Raw genomic sequence first — 5,889 nt, 5'->3', positions numbered from 1 at the left:
AATTTACGTCTTTTATAATTCTCTCGCCGTAACTTAACTGATGAAAATTACATATGTGCTGAAATTAGCAGTTCAGTGCAAGGACTTGACATAATTTTCACGTAGCAAAGTGTATTGACATAGTGATTTACATGGAAGACACTAGTTTTACTACTTTATTACTCTGAACGCATCACAATATGAAGTGAAAAGTAAGGGTTGTTAGAAGATTATGGAGATGGGGTGCCTTCTCGCTTTGTTGATACCTTGGAACACAGCCTACCCACATTCCTAGGGACGTTTATTATCACATCAATACTTACTCTCCAATGTTAGTATACAGTTCATCCACTTGTGTGAATAAGCCCTATATTTTCGTTTTGTGCCTGGTATTTGTGTTTTTTGTCGGCAACCTTGATCAAATGAGTTGCAAACTGTAGAGAAATAACAGATGTCTGTTTGCTTGTAGACCCTCATAGAATAGGTTGCGTATCTAGGCTACAGAAATATTAACTTTTAATATAACAGTCTTAAACAAACAGTATCAGCAACGGAACCAGTTAAAGGCAATTAAAAGTAGTGGCGACCGTTATAAGCACTCTGAGAGGGGCTGATATTTTAGGACTCGCTGGGGCCAACAAACTAGCGAAACACAACTGAGCCGGTGTACCGAAATTACAACCACAAGCAAAGTACAGCAAAGTAGACAATGGTGGGTATCCTTTATCTTTTCCGTCCTTCGCTGGACACTGACAAATAATGTTATAAAATGGTTTCTGTTCATCAGGTATGTGTTGCAGAATTTCCTTTACATCGTCTGGGGGGGGGTCTTCTTCTTTATTGGAACAGGTCGATAATACACTTGTTTATGTGGACATGGCATCCCTCTCTTACTCGTCACCATTCTGACTAGCACTCCTGTTGACACAACGTGACCCCCTTTCATATCAGACGATGAATACAGATATACGGATTAGCTACCTCCGGTAACGTTAATTTGAAAAAAGTAGACAATACCCTTTTTCCAACTCATAGATTCAATTATATTTGGTCTGGAATTACAGTCTTCTTGAATTTTTAAATGACCTGCTTTCGTCATCTATTGTACTATTTATTACAATTTCCACGATTATAGATTTAGGCTTAAGACTTTTCTAGAAGTTAAAGTACTCAAAACACAATAGTTGTCAACATAAACAATGAGCTTCTTTTGCTCATGTCAGCATTCCTCAAACAAACTAACATAAAAGATGGAATTAAATACAGGTAAAAGACAGGTCGCAACCAGCTTAAACGTAGCTAAATCATGTAAATACGTTAAGACTGAACCGAACGTTGTACTGAAACAGTTGAAAGGAATACAACAGAAGAATGGTTGGCTTTGAGAGATTAGTTAAGACAGCAGTTTGTTATGAAGACAAGATCTAGTAACCAATTGGTATGCAAACACATTTAGACTTCAAAAAGAATGTAACGGTTCCTATTTCACGGATGACATAGGATATACCAAATTTCAATGACGAAAGGAGAAAATGTAAAGATGCAGCCAATGAGAGTGGTGAAAGGCAACCCATACGTTTAAATCATAAAATTGGCAAGGTACTGGTAGTGGCTAAGCGGAAATTGCTACAGGAAAAATGCAAGGCTACAGAAGCAGGCGTATCTACGTTAAAGATAGATGCTGTCGATAGGAAAATCAAAGAGGCCTTTGGACTGAAGAGATAAGATATGTGAATATAAAGAGCTCAGATGGGAAACCAGTACTAAACAAAGAAGGAAAAGCTGAAAGCTGGAATAAATACATAGGGGCGGTCTACGGAGGGGAAACAGTGTTACAGAAGTGAAGTGTAAGGCGCAGTAAAAAGAACGCCAGACACGTGAAACAAAGTAAGGAAACTGTTTCTTGTTTCAAATGTAATCGCCATAACTGAAATAAAATTATCCCACTGTGAGACAAGATGGTCGATGCCTTATGGAAAAACGTTTTCGGTTGCCAATGGAACCTTGATTCTAACAGGGCCTGTAAAGCAAATCAACGGCCAAGAATGTATTTCTACAATGCATGTGCGAGGGCCCATATATTCCGAAGGTTGTGTCGACCTAGCTGCAGAAGTTCCGCTGGGAGGCCTTTACACATCCTCGGTACAATCCCGATCTCTCCCCATTAGATTTCCGTATATGAGACCCAGACATGACGAAACTGTTCTACTTGGTCAGTAAGATGTATGAGGCCGAGGAAGTACCTGCAGTCTTCAAGAATAATTTAATAACAAGAATTCCAACGTAGGCAGATGCTGACAGGTGTGAGTGCTACCGAATCATCAGTTGAATCCGCCCCTGGTAGCTGAGTGGTCAGCGCGATCGAATGTCGAACCAACGAGCCCGGATTCGATTCACGGCTGGGTCGGAGATTTTCTCTGCTCCGGGACTGAGCGTTGTGTTGTCCTAATCATCATCATCTCATCCCTATTGACATGCAATTCGCCTAAGTGGTGTCAACTCAAAAGACTTGCACCAGGCGACTGGTATACCCGACGGGAGGCCCTAGCCATATGGCATTTACATTTACAGTTGAATGAGTCGTAGTTACAAAACACTGAAAAGAATTTTTTTACACTGAAATGGGAAGAACTGATAAAGCTTACTTCAGGGAAGATCAGTTTTGTATCCGTAAAAAGTGTATGAACAAGCGAGGCAACACCGATCATTAAATTTTACTGCCTCGGGGCAACGGCCTTATCATAGTGGATACACCGGTTCCCGTCAGATCACCGAAGTTAAGTGCTGTCGTGCGTTACAGGCACTAGGATAGGTGACTATCCGGGCCGCCATGTGCTGTTGCCATTTTCCGGGGTGCCCTCACCCTCTTGATGCCAATTGAGGAGCTACTCCACTGAACAGTAGTGGCTCCAGTCAAAGAAAACCATCATAACGACTGGGAGAGCTGTGTGCTGAGCACACGCGCTCGTGTCTGCATCCTCAGTTGAGGATGACACGGCGATCGGATGGTCCCGACGGGTCACTTGTGGCCTGAAGACAGGATGCTTTTTAGTTGCAACAGAAATATTTTTCCGCATTGGAAACCTCATATACATATTTGTGAATGTTCAATCTTTTTATGATGTACAAGTGCTGCTAAGTTTTGGGCTTCACTATAGAAATATCAACAAGAGAGTGTAGCGGAGCTCAACAGCTTGTGACTGCCAAGATACACGGAGTGATTGATTTGTTATATTCCGCTGCATATATGAATATTAATATTGTTATTTAGCGTGCTAATTATTGGTTGATCAGTTTACTTAATACAAAAGTGAATATTTCATATGTGTTTAAATGTGTGTGAAATCTTATGGGACTTAATTGCTAAGGTCATCAGTCCCTAAGCTTACATACCACTTAACCTAAATTATCCTAAGGACAAACACACACACCCATGCCCGAGGGAGGACTCGAACCTCCGCCGGGACCAGCCGCACAGTCCATGACGGGAGAGCCCTAGACCGCTCGGTAATCCCGCGCGGCGAATGTTTCAAATTCAAAAATTTTAGTCCACAAAAGAATGCCAAATGAACAAAGTACATGGGTTGGATTAAAAATAGTGGCAACACTACCATAATTCATACCAGGATTTAATGGCAGACGTTCACCGTCCTACATGCACTCATTATAGTCGCATCGAGCGAGGTGGCGCAGTGGTTAGCATACTGAACTCGCATTCAGGAGGATGAGAGTTCGAACCCGCGTCTGGGCATCCAGATTTAGGTTTTTCGTGACCCTATATTTGACCCAATCCGAGCTTGTGCTCCGTTTCTAATGATCATTATGTCTATGAGACGTTAAACCCAATCTTCCTTCCCTCCTTCTATATAGCCGCGTAATACCCGGATCGTCTTTCTCCACACAGATGGAAGGCTGAGTTTTAGCGGGTGCCTTGAAGCGATTCCATCATTTTGGCGAACAGGTCGTAAATCGCAAGCTCTCATATCAGGTGAATACAGTGGATGTTCCAGTATTTCCAATAACCCCCCCCCCCCCCCCCCCCACACACACACAGACACAAACACACGTGCGCTGGAGCTCCTGCACAGGGTTTGCTGTATGGCATCGTAAATTGTCACGAAGGGTGATGGGATGCAGTGCAACAAGCTGCCGTCACCCTCTTCAGTGTGGGACGAAGATAATGTCACGAGAAACTGCAGCAGTACGAAGCAGTGAGCGCCTGAGCGATTGAACTCGCTTATCGCATTTGCAGACAGTACACACTGCAGCTGACTTTAACAGAGCAGTCACCACTCACTGCACTACTACGTCTGATCTTCTGCCATCAGCTACAAACAGCGATCATGACATTTGACGTACATCTTTCATGTTACAACAGGGTTGCCTTTACTTTTTATCCAAGCCTAGTATGGGTACATATTTTTGTATAAATCTTGCATCTAAAATCAGTAATAATCTTCTAAGAGCATTACAGCATAAAAAAAATACCCTTCTTCCAGAAAAAAGTTCAGGTCTTGAGGGTATAGAATTTTTAGATTGAAAGAAAGCGATTAATGATGTTGATTAGATTAGACCCTCTGAAATTTTAAAGGTAACAGGAGTAAAGTACAGAGAGTGAAAGGCTATTTATAATTTATACTGAAACAAGACTGCAGTTGCAAGAGTCGACAGACTTGAAAAGAGAGCAATAGTTGAGAAGAGCGCCAGACATGTTTCTGAATATTTACAGTGAACAAGCTGTGGTGGACACGAAGGAGGAATTTGGAAAGGGAATTGAAATTCAAAGAGAAAAAGTAAGAACTTTTAGGTTTGTAGATGAAAAGCAGATTCTGCCAGAAGTAGAAGTAGACCTGGAAGAGAATGGCATGGATGCGGTATTGAAGAGAGATGATAAGAAAAACATTAACTGAAGTAAAAGAAGGGCAATGGAATGAATTCGAGTTAAGTCTGGCGGTACTGATGGAATTAGAATACAAAAAGGGACATCAAGAGTAGCAGTTCAATTTTGCTGTTTGGACAGGAAAATTACTGATGATGGCCGAAGATGCAGACTGGCAGTAGCAATGAAAGTAGTTCTAAAAAAGGGGAAATCCTTACATCTAATATAAACTGAAGTGTCAGGAAGTCTTTTATGAGAGGGGCTTCTGCGGAAGTGAAACGTGGGTGATAAGCAGTTCAGATAAGCAGAGAAGAATACTAAAGATTAGGTGCTTACTTCAAATAGCTAATGACACCATGAATCGAATCAAGGAGAAAGAAATTTGAGCCACAAGTTGGCAATGGAGGGAGGATGGGGCGCAAGACGGGTGCCGTGAGATCTAGGCACGAATATAGTAAGTAATATGAAATGGATGTACTGAAGAAAGGCTATTTTATAGGAGTAAAATTCAAGGAGTCGAATTTGAAAAAGAATGGGAAAATTCGATGTCAGTATTTGATGATAATATTTTTCTAATGCGCAAAGAAGAAACAAATGAATAATTGATGGCAGATAATCCTCATTTATCTCATCTAACAAATTTTACCCATTAAACACAACCGAAATCAGAAAAAAATAGATCCAACAAGGAAATATTCTGCTTGAAACTTCATATACCATTCTTTGTAATTCGCTGTAAGTTTTTACACCTGTCGGTGATTCTTTCTGTCAGTTCAGATGACGAAGTTTTGTGAAAAAGGAAAAGGTTTCTGTAAAATTATCTTGTATTCTGGTAGTGTTGACCGTATGATTCCCAGATCCAGAACAGTGCTTATAGAGCATCGCAAGTTAATCCTGTGATCCTTGACTTCATGAAAGTCTTCTACATACAACATTTGTGACTTCTGAATTTCGGAACTGGTATGTAACTGCAATTTGTCATGGTAACAAAATTCAGTACGTTGTTCTCAGCTGAGAAGTCAGCGCCAGAG

At 41.1% G+C, this 5,889-nt stretch overlaps 1 pseudogene; it reads left to right on the top strand.

Moving 5' to 3' along the window:
* The first annotated feature begins 2,705 nt into the window (after positions 1-2,705).
* On the top strand, positions 2,706-2,823 carry LOC124709404 (annotated as a pseudogene).
* Positions 2,824-5,889: the final 3,066 nt, after the last annotated feature.

This window comes from Schistocerca piceifrons, chromosome 7 (genome assembly GCF_021461385.2).
Source record: "Schistocerca piceifrons isolate TAMUIC-IGC-003096 chromosome 7, iqSchPice1.1, whole genome shotgun sequence".
Lineage (NCBI taxonomy): Eukaryota > Metazoa > Arthropoda > Insecta > Orthoptera > Acrididae > Schistocerca > Schistocerca piceifrons.
This window is presented reverse-complemented; position numbering and strand designations above follow the sequence as displayed.